The sequence below is a fragment of the Callorhinus ursinus genome, unplaced genomic scaffold (genome assembly GCF_003265705.2).
Source record: "Callorhinus ursinus isolate GAN/ISIS: 27379988/994484 unplaced genomic scaffold, GSC_fseal_2.0 scaffold76, whole genome shotgun sequence".
Classification (NCBI taxonomy): domain Eukaryota; kingdom Metazoa; phylum Chordata; class Mammalia; order Carnivora; family Otariidae; genus Callorhinus; species Callorhinus ursinus.
This window is the reverse complement of record NW_027397138.1, coordinates 234746-253860: the sequence shown is the minus strand read 5'-3', so window position 1 is coordinate 253860 and position 19115 is coordinate 234746. Positions and strand designations below refer to the sequence as shown.

Here is a 19115-nt window from a genome sequence, read left to right as displayed (position 1 = left end):
CTCTTTATCATAAAAATGTATTTATTAAATACCGAAGTGCATGTCATCTTAGGAACTAATACAACGACAATGAAGCATGTGGCTCTTTTTCCCCTCAAACCCTGAGAGCTGAGTCAGAGAAAAATTAGCAGAAAACAAACAAATTAAAAATGCATAAAGAACAGTGAGAGTGTCTTCATATCAATTCATCTGGGAAACAGTAAGACATTTGAGGTGCAATTGCGCAATATGAAACCAATAAAGGTGACGAGTCCAGAGTTTACACGGTCTGTCGGTGAGTACTCAGAGAATCGGTAATCTGTCACGTTCTCGGCAGCCTCGGGGCCTCTGGTACCTGCTAGCCTCCTGCTCCCCAGCCTGTTCTCCTCTCCAGCTAGGGATAGGCCTTTAATTCTTCAGATCTGAAGCATAAGTGTTTCTCAGGAAAATTCTCCTCGACTCCCCAGAATAATACCACATTTTTTTAGTGCGTATCTATACCTTTCCTTACTATTACTTATCATTGCTCATGGTTCCCTGACCAAGTGGGATATGCTCACCCTAATACCTAGCCATTCTCTTGTTCCTTTCTTTCCTTAACATCACTTGTCACAGGGCACTGTTAAATATTGACGCGATTCTTCTGTGACTATTATGTCTCTGCCACGGCTAGATTGTTAAGTTTCAGGCCAAGAGAACGGAGCAGGAGGTGTCTTTTCTTAACCTCTTTTTAGCCTAGTGCCTGGCAAGCTGCCATTACAGGATACCTGTGTGAATATGCAAAGAAATGAAGAAATGAGCCGAATGCTCATTGCGTAGTGTGGGCTCTGAAGTTAAAGGTATTTGAAGTCAAACAAAGACCGTCCTCTCACTACCCAGTTATGTGACCTTTGGCATGACTTTTTCCTAAGATTCAGTCTCCTCGTGGGTAAAATGGAGATAATAGTAGGAGTTTCCTCACATGGTCATCGTGAGTTTAAATGAGAAAATACAGACCATGTGTTTCACTTGCTACCTGGCAGAGAGCAAGTGTTTCTCGATGGCATTTGCCAGGGCCTCTGGCTTGGCCTCCACTGAATGAGATCATTATCAACTCGGTTCTCCACTTGCCCGTCTTGGTGAGTAGGGCAGGGGAGAAAGGACCCATAGAGTACATCTCTGCTAAGCTTTCAGACAGCCTCGTTTGGTCACTTCTGGTGGTCTCCTGTCACTTTTGCTGCCTGGCTCACTCCCAGTGGCATCAACTACCACCACCACCTCACACCCTGGCCATCGCCAGGTTTCATTCTCAGCTTCCTATAACCCTTTATGGGTACAGTTCTTTAACTTATCTTACTTTCATCCTTTCTGACAGCACCCAGTTGCTAGGCTTTGGCACAGTTTCTCTGAAGGGAAATGAATTCTCATTCAAAAATGATTTCACTTTCCTAACTTCCAAACACCGTCCCCAGACCAACCACGCAACCCCCTGACTTTCCTCTCAGAATGACTTCCGCCCCAACGATGACAGTGTGTGACAAGAAAAGGGATGGCTGCTGTCCCCCCATCCCTTGGGACATTCTCGCTTTGGGGACAAACGGTTTTAGTCACTGAGGCTGAGGAAGGCCTCATGCAAAAAGAGAGCTTGCTTGCTCAGTCAGCCGGACCAGACCAGACCAGACAAGCCTGACTTTGCCTGAAGGTCCTGGCTCCTGGACCCTTACTGTATTTATAAGTCTTAACAGTGTAACTGTGAATTCCATTCTGGTGATGTTGCTTCTGGCTGGCAGATGGCCATGGTTTCCAGTCGTTCACAAGCAATTCTGAGGCCTGCTGATATGGGCATCGAAAGGACTAGGCTCTCTTTTCTGTAACCATGTGCATGTATGTTCTTGTAAGGGTGTCTCTGACATCTCTTAAACGTATTAAATATTTTTTGAAGATGTGGCTACTTCCAGTGGGGGGGGGCGGGGAGTATTTTTTATTCTCTCGCCTCCAAAGATATTGCTTTACAGAACAAGCTATAAAAATAAAGAGTTTTTACTGAGTTCAGGGTTTAAACAAAGAAAAAGAAAAGCAGTTTCTAAGCAGAAAAATGCAACAAAGACTTTACTCCTTACCAAATAACTTAAGAATGTCTGAACGAAAACATCCCAAACCTGCTAGTGCCAGAATTTCTCAGATAAATCAAGAGAGAATAAAAACACAAATGCAACCCCAAACCACCAAGAAATCTATGAATGGCAAAAAACAAACAAACAAAAAACCAAACAATATGGAAAATGTGGTTAAATACTTAAAGAAATAAACTCTAACGGTATTCTAGAAGGAGCAATTACACATCTGAGTGTTTTCAAATTCATTTTCTTTTGGAAACAGTTGGGAAGACCCTCCGGGGCCCATCACCTCCTCCAGGAGGCCTTCTACAACCTCAGGAACCACAGGGAGCCCTCTGAGTCTCCAAGCTCTATTAAGATGCCCCTTTATTAGATGATGCCTCATGTGTCTCATGTTAAAATGCATTTCCCACCATGTGTCTAGTCTTTCTAACTAGACTGTAAGCATCCTAGGTATCAAAATATAGACTTCTTATTTGTATTATCACCACAACACTTGGCAGGGTGCCTTGAACACAAATGATCAAGGCATTTGAGTTGATCAGTTGGCCCTACGAATTTACAAATATTTTCTTCACACCAGTAGAGAATAAACACCTGAAATAGTACCTCATTCCATTATACCAGGAAAAGCAGTAGCATCTGCTATACTAGAAATTTCCAATGATTTGGGGTATTTAATTTTTGGAAAATCATAGACTCTTGGGGCTGCAGAGAAATACAGTCATTTGGTGTTCACTTTCATATAACATTCTGTCTCACAAAATCACAGACAGATCTCAAAGGCAGGAAGGTGGGTGTGGATATGGAAAACACAAATTTATTTACTGTATTTCTGTATCCTAGAACCAGAGAAAACTTTTCTCAAATAGGAAAGTATTATACTTAGAATACAAATGGTATTTTTATCAGCAGTTAGCTTTCAGAATTGTTATCCTCAATGGGGTAACATGAAAATTGAAACAGCTTTAAAAAACGCTTTTAATAAAATATGGTCTGCTTAATGAAAATGTTCCACAATATGACTGTCCTTTGGTTCCCTTTTAAGAAAGAAAACCTCGTGCTACTTAGAAAATGGATATAATGGCAACATCTGTGCAAACATTTCTAGTGTACAAAAAGACATCAAAAAGCATTAAGATATCTTCCAAAGATTTATACATTTTGCTCTTTCAAATATTTATATGTATATTTATATACATTTGTACATCTTGATTCTGTTTAAATGCATTACTTCACTTACTGCTCTTTTAAAGATTTACACATATTGTTCTTTCAATGATTTGTACATTTTTTCTCACTTTAGAAGCCTGAAGTAGCTCAAATGTTGGAAGAACAGGACTACATTTCATTTACTTTATAGCATCCAATATACAGAGATTAACACTAGAAATGCTAGCTCTTTTTCTTCCAATGAGTAAATGAATATGCAGAGATGTTAACTGATTTACTAAAAAAGCATATAGGGATGAGTGTCTCTTGGATTTCCTGATTTTTCAGACTGCCACCATCATATGATGCTGATTCTGTTTTGGCCAATCTGAGATCTATGGAGTTCTCAGATTCTCTCATTTCATCCGTATATATCTTTGGGGATGGCTCTCAGGAAACAGGATGATACTAAGCTTAATTTGCATCTCTGATGTCTGCAGAATAGATGTGACACTTGCCTACCTAATTAAAACCCTACCTCTCTAGCCAGAGAGGGGCTTTGTAAGAGGTCATCATACTCACTTCTGCACTTCCTTCCTTATTCATGTTCTCATGGTCACATGAGATCACTGAATGCTCAGGTCCTGAGCTACATTTCCATGTTTAGTAAATCAGGAAATAGTGAAAGATGTGTCTTGTGACACTTTCATTCCAAACTTAGATGAGGCATGAGTATTTAATGACAAGTGAATAGACATGAATGAGAAAGAGGTCAAGATTTTAATAACCTGAATTGATAGCGAAGGCCATCTATAAACAAAAAGAAAAATGTACACGTAAGGGATTTTAACCAATATATTTCTCTTCCTATGAAAACTCTCCTGACTCCCATAAGTAAAATTGATTATTTCCCCTTTCATGTCTCAATTTGTTTTTATCATAGCACCCAAAATACTTCATTGTAATTGTTTTATACACCTATCTTTTAAATGTAAAATCTCTAAAAAAAAAAAAAAGGGACTATGTTCTATTCTATACCCCCATTAACTTCAATAATACTGGCATGTAGTAGGTGCTAAAGTCGCTTATTTCTTAAATGCTGAATAAATAAGTGTTTGTGCGTTCTATGCCATTAAGGATTTGGTGCTGGAGTTGGTTAATAAATCTTTCAATATTTAGTGGTACCTACAGTAAGAGTGGTACCACAATGACATGCACCCCAAGGACTTCGGGATGATAGGAACGAGATGTCCCTACATACAATGGAACAGAGAGGAGATTAAAAAAAAATCAACTGCAAGAGACTAAGACTTAACTGGGAACCAATCAGCTATATTTAAGATCTTACAACAAAATTTGCCGGTAGGAAAGAAGTTTGGCCACTCACGGCATCACTGAGTCACGGAGTAATCATCCGAGGAAGCACTATTTAGTTTCCAAGCTTATCCTACCAGAGGATACCACCTACCCAGTTCTGTGGGCAGGTATATCCTTATGGTAAAAATATATCACCAGTTTCCTTGTTCTAATCCTTTGAACATTCAAATCATTTGACTAGCCACTTTTGCATCCCTTCCATGCTCCCAAGAGTTCTGGTGATTATAACTGAATTCACACAGCTTATTCAGAGGTAGATGATACATTTGCCTGAGGACTTGAATGTCTAGGGATACTAGACAGCTATACTTCATACTGAAAACTAATAACCTGGCATCCTAACCAGCCTCTATAAGTCAGGTAAAGGTGAGTTTGCCTCTGGTTGATGTAGCAACACATGGTGTCCCGACATTCCGGTCACTGTGCTTGTGAGTCTGAGGGCCAGAGTTAGATTTTAACCACTCCCCCAAGATGATTCTTCCCTGTGGGCGCTTGTGGCCTTCCCTGAGCTTCACATCCCTGTCTCCCTGTGAGCTATCTGCCTTTTTCTTCAAATGCCTACACAGATTATGTGCTTAACACTATGCTTTAAACCACTAGAGAGTGATCCAAGATAATGTGTAATTAAGTGAGGATTGTTTGGCACAAACGAAAAGTGCTACAGAAATTCTATGCGAGTAAGGATCATTGTGGCGGGCGATTATCCAAGGAGAGATTCCTAAAGGCCTATAGTCTTAAGAGGGGACTTGACGTCTGGGTAGGATGTAGGTGGGTGGAAAGAAGGCGAAGGGAATTTCTAACAGGAGGATGTGGGTCCACAGAGGTGGAGGCCAGAATGCTGGGTCACGTGGTTAGAGTATTACAATTAGAACAGATTGGTCAACATGCCATCTCTTTACTCCCTTCAGAATAAAACCTGGAGATTGATCAGAAAAGAAAGAAGCATCCTTAAACAAACTTCCAGTTACAAAATAAATAAATCCTGGAGATGTAATGTATGGCATGGTGACCACAGTTAATAATATTGTATTTTTGAAAGTTGACAGTAGATCTTAAAAGTTTTGATCACAAGAAAAAAAACTGTAACTATGTGTGGTGATGGATGTCCTTGTGGTGCTCATATCACAACATATATAAACACTGAATCATCATGTTGTATTCCTGAAACTAATAGTATATGTCAATTATATCGCAATAAAAAACAAAATTCAAAAAAGAAATATATCTCCTTACTTATGCTCTGAACTGGAAGCCTCAAAAAAAAAGGAAATGAAACCCAACATCCTGTGAAATGCCTAGGTTCAGAAGAACAATACTAACCTTTTAATTATTTGCCTTTAAAACCAATTTTTAAATGCAATCATTTATGCAATGAGAACACTTATAAGAACTTCTGAAACAAACTGAGAAGAAAAACAGGAATATCCATCTCCAAAAGAAAAGCAAGCTTGAATGGTAAAGTTACTTATTATCCCAAATTTGTTCTAGAGACTACGTGACCACAGGATGTGAGGCTTTATGGTAGTTAATTCCTAATTAAAAACAAAAACAAAAAAACACCCAACTTTTAAATAGATAATTTTCCTTTCAATGACTCTCCAAATAATCTTTACAAATAGATAAAACTTTATTTTTGAAAATGCAACATTTATAATGGGAAAAAGTGAGACATTTATGTACTTTCCTCCCTTCTTCATAATACCTAAGAGGGGGATAGAAAAGAACTAAAACAATTTTCTCCCAGCTCGCTCCAGACAGATCACCCTTCCACCTGCCACATTAGCGGTTGGTGGTAGGAGGAGAGGAAAGTGAAGAGCAGCAAAGAGGAAGAGGGAATAGAGGAAACGATGGGGGGTGGGGTTGGGGGCAGGAAGAAGGAGCAGTCTGCACGTGCTCAGAGGAAATGGTGGCTGGTGGGGGGCGGTCTCCAAAATTAGAGCTCCAGCCCCTCTCCCCATTCCTCACAGTCAGCCTTGCCTCCCTCCTACTCTGCATGTCTTTCCATTCTCCATTGAGGTCTTGCTTCTGGATTGAGACCAGGAAAGACAGTATCATTCCTAAAAGATCACTTTTCAAACAAGTATGTACAACGAGCAGAAGAAACCTGTGAGTTCCCTCTTAGTGAGGGCTCGCTCATGGATCTCCAGGCTGTCTTAGGGCACTGAACCCACCAAACAGTTTCAATGGGAAAGAAGGTTTTCCATTCCAGGCCAGCTATTGTTATCGATGTATGCATTCCCTGAGTTGCCTCCCAAAGAGCTCCATCTCTCTCTGTCTGTCTCTGTCTCTCTCTCTCTCACACACACACACACACACAAACACACACGCGTGCATGCACGCAAGCATGTATACACAAACTTTAAAAACTTCAAGCTTTCTTTATGTTCCAAAAGGACTTTTACATACAGGGATCTTTTAGAAACTTTTACTTCATATTCATTTTTAGATTGCTGTTAAACTGAAAAACTTTGGAATCCTGTTTCTGAAAAAAAGATACAAGCTTAGATTTTTAAGAGATTACTTAAGTTAATAAAATCCAACAGTGCTAATAGAAGACCTCTGTCGTGAGTGTATTTAACTTCTGAAAGCACAGAGAAACATAAACCTTCCACATTTAAGTGGAACAATAGTGACATAAGGACAATCCTGAAGAATGACTCTTCAATACTTTGAAATTCTCATAAAGAACCGTTTCTTAGGAAAGCTATAAAAAGAGTCAGTTTTGCCTGAGTCAGAGCAATTTTATCTAACTAATAGCACCCTCTGGACCTTTGAAAAATTGACATTCTCCGTGACAGATCAAATTTGGATGTGGCTCATAAAGGAGCTCCCAAGGAAACTTTCATGCTTATTTTCCTCCTTTAGATCAAGAGCAAAGGTCAGCAAACCTGGCCCACTGGATGTTTTTGCAGATAAAGTTTTATTGGAACACAGACACACTTTTGTTTACATATTGTCCATGGCTACTTTCAGGTACAAGGACAGAGCTGAGTAGTTCTGACAGTCACCATATGGCCTACACAGCCTAAAATATTTACTATCTGGCCCTTTACAGAACACAGTCTGCTGTCTCCTGAATAATTTCCCTCCTGCATCACTCCTTTAGACTGAAAGTCAGGATACCTGGATTTTAGATTCCATTCTCCAGTAAAGTGCTTTATGACCTTGGGAAGTGATCACTTTCCTTGGGTTTGACTTATCTATAAAAGAAGGAAAGTTAAGCCCAGGTGATCATATTTTCCTTACTAATTCCCTTGAAATGTCTATGTCCCAAGGCAGTTAAAGACCTTTTCTTATAATAATGATTTTTTTTTTAAAGGAATCCATGAGTTTAAAAAGATGTCTTTCTTCAAAACCCCAGTTTGCAATGAAATGTTTCACATCATTTCAGGCATTTAACAACTAAGTGATACCCCCTTGCTACCGTATCGTGGACACGCCAGAAAGCTGTAGATTAGAGCTGGAAAGAGAATGTAAACAGCAGTAAAATCTGTTTTAGGCAAGGCAGCACATCTGGCTCACACTTTCCCAGAACAGATGCGCCGCATGGCTTGTGCCAGAGACGAATGCTCTTTTGTGCTTTTGGTTAAGTGAGTGCTCTCTATTTGCTGCGCTCTGGGATCCTGAGGGAAATGGCAGGAGTAGTCACACCAAAAAAGTGCGATGAATTGATGACCAAGGCACGAGTTCTTTGTTTCACCAGGGATGAGGCTGTGGCGGTTCGAATTTGGGTACTCTGGGTATAGACCGCGTTACATAACTTCTCTCCAGACACACACCATGGGGCTACCACACTAGAGATGATAGCCGAAGAGCAAGAGTCTCCTTCCACACCTTCTCCACAACAGCCACGGGACCTTTTGCAATCACCGTCTTCACAGAATAAAAGACCTGAGCTATGATGTTCCCTTAAAAACAAAATCACCTAAAGTGCTCTAAGTAGAGCGCAGAAAATGCACTAGACCTCAATGCTAATGCCTATCATTTTCAAACCAGAGAGCCTGTTACCTTGAAAATAAACACTTTTCCCCATTTCTTTGCTGCCCAGAAAATAAAGGTGTTTGGAGGTATCGTCGAGTCCCTGAACCAGAAATGATTCGTTCTTGGTCTCCACAGGAGGGTACTCTGAGGAAGAACGAGGGTACACAGAATTTAGAAAACATAATGAGTGCTCACTGAGCTTAAAACAGATTTCAAAACAGAAAGGAGTGCCTCACAAAGGGAGCCGCTTGAGAGTTTTTACAAAGCCCAAAGTGAATCAACCCTACAAGTAACAGTTCGTGTTTGGTTAGCATCTTCTCCTAAACATCTTCTACCATATGCTGAATGCCCTGCATTTCCGACACAGTACGGGAGTTTGGCTGGCACCTTCGTCTTCAGTAATGCCTTTCTCTGCAAGAGAAAGACACTAGTGCACACGTCTATCACTTCTGCTACCTGCCTTTCTGTCTCTCTCTCACAGAGAAACCTCTCAACTGGATGCTCATGTTGTGCAGACCAAGCATGAGCCAAAATGGATTAAAAAATCTAAGCAAACATAGCTGCATCAGTCTAAGGGGTTTCCAAGGAAGAGCTGCAGTGTTAAGCTGCTTAGCGTAGCTAAGGCTCTCCCTTGCTCCCTGCAGCCCCCTCACCCCGAGTCCTGTATTTTGTAGTACTTTACCTTCTCTTCTTGGCCAGTCAGTATTCTTCTCATCCTCTCAGATCCCGTGTAAGTCCCATCTCTGTGATCACCCTGCGCTCCGGCCCTCACAATGCTTTGAACATAGAGGGGGCTTAGAAATATTGTTGGTTTGTTTTGAGAGTCTTCTGAACGACCTCAGCCCGTGTTGATCTCTACCTTCCTTAAGTCCTTTGAGATTTACTGTCTATCCCACACAATTAACACCTTATTCTCCTTGGCTCTGTACCACATGATGCATTTCATTCCTTCTTTATAATTGTTTCATGTGTGTTGCTTTTCTTTCTTCAATTAGGTTTTCAGCTCCCATGGGTGAAGCTGTTTTCCATAATATCTCACAAACTGTTAGGCACAATAAACATCCCAATAAATACTTGTGTGTTTTTTCAATCAACAGCAGTTTTCACGTTGCTTGAAAGGTTATGAACCTTGCCAGTTATGTTGTGGGCTCCTACAGATCAAACTTTTGTATCAGAAATAGCAATAAGGCAGTAAAGTTGAAACCCCCCGATACGATAATTTTAATGAATACGCGTGGAACATCAGGGTCAAATGAAAGAGACTGTTTCAGCCATTACTTGTAGGGCAAAATATCTAAACGTATAAAAGAGCTAAGCAAACAAGGAAAGATATGGACAGAATTCACAGAGAGTAAGAAAATGAAATTTAACTAATTGATCAAGTACAGGCCAAAATGGTTAAAAATTTAACAATTCATTCCTTCAGTCATTAATATAATAATCGTGGATTGAGTCTGGCTGTACGTATAATCCATTTGGAAAACTACATAATCTTTTACAGTATGCCTAGCTTCCTCAAGACTCGCAGATTTCCACGGTTTACACCTTGCTCATTGCCTACAACGCTTCTGCAATAAAAGAAATCTGCTAAGCTAATGTTTATTTCAACAAACACTTTGTTTGGATGCAGCCTGACAACTCAAACATCTGTTTTAACTAGAAGTATCAACCAAGTTCACTTACTACATGGATAGAATTTGGAAAATTGCTCAATATTCTGCTTTGTTCTGCTTGTATGGACACAGCCTAATGCCTTCCATGCCACCAAATTAGTACTGAAGTGGTTAAAAGTCACCAAAGGAGCTTTTGCATACTCCATTCTAGCTGTGTGCTAAAGAGAATTAGACCTGAAATATGCAGCTCCGAGAGTAAGCAATTAGCACAGGGCTTTAGTTGTTGAGCTGTGGGTTTTATTAATATGGAGGAGACAATAAAAGTGTTATTTATACTGTTACAAAGTTTGATTTAAGCATTTCATGCTAGCACACCTCACATACGAAACCAGTGATAGGTTTCCTTAAAGAAGGGCAGTATTAAGTTCATTAAACACAAAACAAAGCCGATCCAAGGAGTATTTGTGCTATGTTTCAAGTCAAATAGCACATTCTTTACTTCCAAGTGAAAGAAGATTTATTTTTTCTGTAAGTGGCTAACCTCTGGAAATAATTTGGGAGCCCAGAGAAAAAGAAAACCCAATTTTGAATGAAATCTCCGTTGTGAGTCCAAGCCTTGCTGTCCCCATAGCGGCACTTTCAGGACTGCTGTGGTTGTCACGGTTCCAAGCTTCCCCACGAAGAAGTTTAGGTTCAGCCCCCAGATCAATGACTCTTTTTCCAAAGTTAGGTGTCATGGTAGCCACTTCTACCGCTGCAGACAAAACTTCCTTTTTAGATAAGATATATTGAGGCAGGCAAGCTAATATGCTTTTCCAGCTTTACTGAGATATAACTGGAACACAACATCGTGTAAGCTTAAGGTGCACAACATGATGATTTGATTGATATACGCTGACACTGCAAAATGATGATCACAATAAGGTGAGTTAACATGTCTACCAGCTCGCATGGTTACCATTTTGTGTGCGTGCATGGTGAGAACGTTTAGGATTTACTCTCTTAGCAACTTTCAAGTATACATTACAGTGTTGTTAATTATAGTTAACCAGGCTGCATGTGATGGCTCCAGAACTTAATCACCTTACAACTGGAAGTTCGTACCTTTTGATCACCATCACTCATTTCCTTCACCTCCCCAGCCCCTGGCAACCACCAATCTACTCTCTGTTTCTATGAGTTTGATTTCTAGATGCTACATACAGCATTTGTCTGTTAATGTTTTAATGAGCCAGAAATTACTGGAAGAGCTAAGTCAAGAAATGTGAACTTATTCAAGTGTCTAGTATGAACAGAGCCACTCAGATTTAAAAAAAACAAAACAAAAAAACCTGCTCACAAAATGGGCTAGAACATTATTGAGTCATTGATGGGACATAGTTGATGGAAGCTTCTTAGAGAAACAGAACTAAGCAGGAAGGAATTTAACTAGGGATTTGCTGAAGGGTCATTATCCACAAGAGTGAGTAGCAACGTTGGGCTTCAGGAGTCTATGTTGAAAACAGAGAATGAAGAGGTATTTTAGCCAGTCCGAGTCAGAAACATCATGTGACACCAGGATTAGACCTAAGAGGCACAGACTTGACACAACTATGACTGCAACAAAAGATATAGATCATGCTAACATCTTTGAGAATGTCAGGACTGGGTTTATTAAATACTCGAGCTGCCACACTTGAACACACTGATAGGGTATGGCCCAATCCTTTTGAATGCCATAAAGTAAATGCTGTGCTATTTTCTAAATGGCTGGTGGATAGCGCTAGGTTTGGGTGATTAAATGCATGAAGGAGACAGAAAAGCCTCTAGGCTGCAGCACCTGTGGGTGAATTTCCTCCCTTCCTCTGGGTCATGGTGCTAGAAGAGACGGGAAGGAACAGCTGTTGACTCCTATTGGAGGACATCACTGTCAGTACTCTCATTGCTCTGAGGTTGCTCCTCAGGAAGCCCAAGACGGTGCAATACCAAGACTTCAGATGTTTTGGCCAATTTCAAAGTAAGAACGGATTCCTGGGACAGAATCAAGAGCTTTTGAGTTTTGTTTTTCTTAAACACTGAGGCTATACCTAATGTGATTACACTTCTCCATGGTTAAGAGTTCCTATGTACGTTATTAAGAGTGAACTAACATCCCTTCGGTTTCTTCTATGGTTTTGAAATCAAGGTACAAGGGAATCAAGAAAAAAACAAAGTCACAAGCTCTGGTTTCGAATTCTAGGGCTACCATTCACAAGCTGTCAACTTGGATTCTCCACTGGGAGTCTGGGTTTTATCGTAAGAAAATAGAATAAGGGCATGTATGTTGTAGAGCGGAATGACGGTCAGTGATGTAGGCTATACCAGTAAATTCTCAAATATTAGCATTCCTCACTCCCTGAACCCTCCTCCTTGTCCACTACCACAGCCATGTTGACCTGCCCAGGTCTTCTTACCGTTTCTGAGCTGCCCCCTTTTTTTTTTTCTCACTAATAAACTAGGAAAACTATTGATTCTGAACAGGGTGGTTGTGGAGATCAATTGAGATGAAGGGAGTGTTTCTTGTTATTAGAGCTTCATAGGCATCATTATTACTTACGGTCTTTGAGGAAATATTAGCCAATAACTTTATTCTTTGTCGCTATGCAGCGCTTTGATTTATAATCTACATTAAAGACAAAAGCTAAACAAAAGCTAAGGGTCTGTGCCTTAGAATGTTAAATCACCATTAAAATAAACCATTTGGAAAACTCGATTAGCTGTTCAATTTTATACTGTGATTATTCTTTCCCCAGGTTTTCTTCACAGACAAAAAATAGAAAATTTGGTTTGTTTTTCACAGTATTAAGGAAAGCTAATGAACTGTCTGTGTCAGTGTTATATATTTAGTGGACTTATTATTATTTTTGCAATGCTTTGGCACAGCTCAATTTTAAATGTAATTACCACATTATAATCTTGGCAAAACCCACTGTTCCAAATAATGCTCTGATGTACAAATGAGTCTTCCTACTAAATGAAAACTGCCAAGGGAAAGGTACTGTTATATTACATAAAAATGAAAAGTCTCATTGAAGCACAGAATAACTATAAATTTCATTTCAAAGGCATACACTATACACAAACTAAAAAAAAGTTATAATTAAGATGTCCAATTCTCCTGAAATAGCACTCTAATATATAATAATTCACTCTAGGGTACACAGGCACCCCGGATCAAACGGCATCTCTGTACCCTGTGAACTAGAGACGCTACTAGACTCAATACGTTGAAAAATTTCTGCAACTTTTCCAGAATATGAGGGTAAACACTTCTGAAGTGTGGCCAGAAGATTTTCTCGCCAGCACCATAAGTCGGTATGAGGTACAGTTTTCATAATAGTGGTTGCCTATAAATGTCTTCATTGAAGTATTTTTACCAGGTCTGCCTCATAATAACACCATACATGGTCTTTCCAACCTAAAGGGTTTCTTGCTTTAGTAGAGAAACCAACTCTGAAATGCAGACTTACATAAGAGATTAGCTTTTGTTTTCTGCTAGGTGATCCTTCTGGGCAGTTAAGTCTATAGCTTTTCTTCCCAATATCTACTGGAAAACCTTTCTGAAACAATGCGGGAGGCTGATGACTATTCTCCTATTGCAACAGTTCTCAAACTGGGGATGATTTTTGCCCCCCCACCCCGGAGATATTTGGCAATGTCCCAGGACACTTTTGATTGTTATACCTGGAGGGGTGTAGCCTACTGGCACTTAGGGGGTAGAGGTCAGAGATGTGGCTAAATATCCTACAATGTACAGGGCAGCTCCACACAAAAAGGACTGATCTTGTCCAAACTGTCAATTGTGCTGAAAGGTATATCTCTGTCTGACAGCATAACAGGTACTGCCTCTTAACACTGCCTGAGTCAGTGTCCCGGGGACAGTCCTCATTGTAAAGGTCAACACAAGAGCAGAATCCAAATCCTTTGCTTCCTGCTGGGATCCCATAAACACTGCCAGTGCACACATCCAGCCAGTGGGCTCTTAGCTTGTTTCAGGTTAGGTCCGTAGAACTCTCTGAAGTTCCAGTTTTGCTTTGTTCAATCATTTTAGAAAATATGTTAAGTATCATTCTGGTTTGAACTAGTTCATTAGGTCTATTTTAGGACATGTTTGGTTCAGTAACAGCGCTAATATTTGGGTTTTGTTCAGTTCAACGTGCAGCACAGCAAGTGCCATTCTTGGCTCTTGGCAATGGTTCCTTGGTTTAGGGCCTTGCCTTAGTGTCCATGTGAGTGTGACAGGAGCAGAGAGCCCAAGCCCATCACTACCACGGCCCCTAGAGCCTCTGCACACCAAAGGAGTTAATTCACTCTTGACTTTGTTTTAGAGGAATACTCATGAATGCCAGCACCAAACCAAAAGGTTTTAGGGTATCGACTCCCCACTTTCTGTTACTTGGTTTCAAATGATAAGTCTTGACTAAGAAAAGTAACTTATTCTATGTACAAGAAGGTACAACAGTCTCATGTTTTGAGTCTTCCCGACACTGTTTACTTGAGTACACTGTGAAGGAAAAAAAGTTCTTGAAAATCTCCAGGGATTTAAAAAAAAAAAAAAATGCCCGTTTACCCTTATTTTGCAATGGCCCTTGTTGTGAAATCATCAGACTGCAAAACACTGGAGGGGTATTGAGGGTGGATTTTAGTGACAAGACTTCCTTAAGGCTATAAACAAACCGAATTCATTAAACGGAAGAAACAGAGGTGGCAGATTTCATCATAAAACAGGGAAAACAGTTTCCAGCTGAATTATAGATACAGCACAAAACACAGTTGTTCATTTTTTAAAACTTCGGTTTCTGCAGGCTGCAACAGAACATTTCAATTGGCTCGGTTCATGAGAGCCATCTGCACCTGCTCACAAAACAGCTTAAAGAAAAAAAAATCTGCACGAAGGATTTTAACTTATATAGACAATAAGGAATAGCCTCTGGCACCCACGCACCCATAAAGGAGGAGCAGAATGAAGCAAGGGTATCATAATTTTTTTTAAACTACCAATAAATAATAATCTAAAATCAGCTTACAGCATTATTTCAGTTTTACCTGTGGCAGCTACACTAGCCTGTTCTGGTTGTCTGTTAAAAAGTTAGGCGATTAAAATTCAATTATGTGGGTTTTTCTTTTATGTAGCCTAGGGTTGAATGAATTACTGGCAGGAAACTTTAGCTCACGAATTCAATCAAAAATCCTTTCATTTGTCAGAGCTGCTTCCTGCCCCTTCTCCTTTAAACATCTGCTTCTCCAGTTCAGGGAGAAAACACACACACACACACACACACACACACACCCTTTGTTAAATTAAGAAGCAATCACCAAAACTCTGACACACACACGCACGCACACACACCCTTTGTTAAAATAAGTCACACACACACCCTGTTAAATAATAAGCAATCACCAAACCTTCTCTGACACACACACACAGACACACGCGCCCTCTTTGTTGAAATAAGCAATCACCAAAACTCTCTGACACACACACGCACACACACACACACCCTGTTAAATAATAAGCAATCACCAAAACTCTCTGACACACACACACACGTCCTCTTTGTTGAAATAATAAGCAATCACCCAAACTTCCCTTGCAAAAGTTACAGATTCTCTCTTAAACACACACTTGCTCCCAGTAGAGTTTATTTAATGTATCTTTAATAGCTTCCTTGTACTCCTTTCTTCCTTTCCGCTTTTAAATTCTGGAAAATCTCAAGCTGACAAAAGAAGACATTTTTAAAACGCGGCCCTTCGCAGGGAGAAGCCCCGGCCAGCCCTCGGGCCAATGAGGAGGCGGCCCCGCGGCGGCGGGGAAGGGGGGCCCGGCTGTCGGGAAGGGCCCGCGCTCCTTACATGGCCGGCGCTTCCGGCCCCTAAAGGGCCCGCTCCCCGCAAACAGCAATCGGGCGGAGAGAAAGCCGGCGGCGCCGCTCCAGTTGCAAACAATCCGTGCGCTTCCGCGGCGCTGAGCGGAGCGCAGGCCTCGCCGGAGCGTCCCCCGCGGAATCCGCAGTCTTCCCCCCCACCCTCCCGTCCCCATCCTCACCCTCATCCTCAGACCCGTGTTTATTCCACGCCGCCAGAAGCGTGGCCCACACGTTACGGCCCTGAGAGAAGCTGAAAGTGCCTTCCTTCTCTCCATACAGCATAAGCCCTGTTGGAGTCCGCCCGCCCTGCCTCTGCGCTGCCCCACGGTCTCCTCTTTGGGAAACGGACCCAGGGGCCGACTTCAGTGGCTTCTCCCTTTGCCTACAAACCGTGCTGTTTCTTTACAGAAATCTGGAGTAAAACAAAAACAAAACAAAAAACCAGTAAAACTTGGGGCTGTGCTGCTTAATGATCTCAACCTTATTTCAGATCTTTTAAAATATGATCACCCCTTTTAAGGGCTTCAGAGTCATGGGAAAGACGTGCTTTAAGAATGCTCACGTAGAATTTATAAACGTTTAAAACTGGACAAAATGGTGATGCTTTGCTAAGACATGGTACATAATGCAACCAGCTCTTGTATCATGGTGCAGCCTAAGAATTTTCATTATCTAAGCTAGGCCTGTAATTCTGTAAGTAGATAAGGAAGCTTCCGGTTATTCCACTCTTCACATTCTTATAGACAGAAGAGCTTGAGCTGTAATAATTAGAAAATTACTGGTATTCCCAAATGTACTACAATCAATACACTCATAATTTCTCCAGGTTGTAATTATTCACCCTTAAATTTTAAAAAATGGGTGCTATAAAGCCATTTATTGTTATGTTAATAATAGTAATAACAACAATTAACATTTCTGAGCACTCACTATGTACCAATTGTGATGCGAGTTATTTATACAGCATTAGTTCATTTAACTCCCCAAACCCTATGTAGAGCTATGATTATGTACATTTGAAGAAACAGGTTTAGATCATTAATTTGCTAAAAGCCAGAGAGTTAGTAGGTAGCAAAAAACAAAACTTGTACCCAACACCTGGACTCTCAAAGCATATACACACTATTGGACCATCTACCCATCCATCCACCCAATATGAAATGCCCATCATCTGGAAGACACAATCAAACAAATGAGATAAGTTGTACACACCCCCCAAAATTCCTTTAACGTATACATCTATTCTATCCAGTTGAAAGGTAAGGAACAGGCAGTATCTTAAAACGTCAGGCATCAGACAGTAATACTCACATACTGAATTGTAGAAACAGTGAATAGTTCAAGAAGAAATAAATTGAAAAGTCAACCAAACTGCTATCAACAAGAAATTCAATACTCCTTTGACATACAAAATATAACATTCAAGGTATTTCTCAAAAGACCAATTTTTCCTTAAATTTTCCAAAGAATTTTCAAAAATACATTCAGGGAACATTTGGGAATAGCAAGTTTCCAAAACAAAATGTGCATAGCTAGATTAGTTTGCCAGTTTTACCATTTTTTCTTTCAGTGGAAAGTTCATTGGACAAATTAAAATTTCACCCTAGACAGGATGTGAAAATGTTTTTGTAAATCACAATTTACTGTATATTAATGCCATGTGAAAGTTTTCTTTCCCAAACAAGAACCCACATGAAACTTGGTTATTAAACCTCAAATAAACCCCTTTTACATACCTATAAGCCTCAAATTGAAATTACCTATAAATGGGTTTTTAGATTTCTTTTATTTTAAATCCTGAGTGTGGAGGGCAAAAGGTTACATCCTTTATATAAACTTCTGCTTTGGGCTAAAACCAATACATCCTCACTTTGAGGTTTCATCTGAAATGCCTCAACTTGATTTACTTCAATGTGAGCTCGATTGGGCTACAAAATTGTGACTCAATTCAAGCTATTTCTATATTCACCCGAATCACACTATTACGCTTAATTCTTTGCATTTCAGTGTTCAACAAAAATGTGAGGGCTTATTATGTACCAGGTACTATGCCAGGCACTAGGGATGCCAAAGCACAAAAAGCACGGTCCCTATGCTGGAGAAAGTTACAGACTCAGGAAAGAGAACAGGTGAATCAGTCTAAGAACTGAGTTAGGGCCAAACGGGAAGCAGAACTCAAATGTGTGGGGACTCATAAGCAAGAGTGATCAATTGAGGGAAGGCCCGCTCCTCTACAAACCATCTCATTCATCCACTCAACAAATATTTGTTGGATTTTGAAGGATTATGAGGTGTTTACAGGTAAGGAAGGCAGAAGAAACACCGCATGCAAAAGCACTACACTCTGAAAGGGATTCCATGTTCAGGGATGTGGTTGAAGTGTGTACAAAAAGCGATAAAGCACAAGCGGCAGGTGACTGATTCTGTTTGGGGTGCAAAGGCAGGCATCTGAGAAGACATGTGAGCTACCTCCTGAATGCACCCACAAGCCGTCTGGTGTACCATACAGATGAAGTGCTCAATCCTTTTCATACCAAGTGCTCAATCCTTTTCATAGCAAATGCTCAATCCTTTTCATACCTTCGGTGTTTCGGTAGAAGTCCTGATGGATCGAATGTAGCTAACTTATTTGGGGAGGAACGATGAAGGAAGGATTCCTGTTGGCTTAGCAGAGAAAACTCTGACTGCGCTCTTACTGCGGTATCACACCCAGGAATGTAGCTAACCCATGGGGACCGATCAATGTGACATGTAAGGTTTGAGGTCTGCTCTGAGGACACCAGTGAGGACACGCACCAAGTTTGTCAATTAAGAACAGAGAACCACCTCCCTCGGACCAGCAGTTCTCACAGACTCCTCACCCTGTCTCAATTGTTAATTCCAAGTGAAACAAGGACATGATTCATACCCCCAGTTGCTTTTCTTTTCATGTGTAGCATGATCAAAAGAATAATTATACAGAGAGGAATTCTGCAAAGACAAAAATTGCGTGTGATCCTCCTTACATAAGGACCTCAGTGTGCTGCTGGAAA

At 40.5% G+C, this 19115-nt stretch overlaps 1 protein-coding gene and 1 long non-coding RNA gene across 2 annotated transcripts in view; one reads left to right on the top strand and one right to left on the bottom strand.

Annotated features, from left to right (window-relative positions):
* Positions 1 to 19115, bottom strand: part of MAML2 (mastermind like transcriptional coactivator 2) — a 341184-nt gene that overhangs the window by 233036 nt on the left and 89033 nt on the right. The window lies entirely within an intron of this gene.
* LOC112840286 (uncharacterized) overlaps positions 1 to 19115 on the top strand; it is a 42834-nt gene that overhangs the window by 14525 nt on the left and 9194 nt on the right. Inside the window, exon 7 of the long non-coding RNA XR_012376580.1 lies at positions 13372 to 13531. This is a non-coding gene — a long non-coding RNA (uncharacterized lncRNA). The remainder of the gene's footprint in view (positions 1 to 13371; positions 13532 to 19115) is intronic.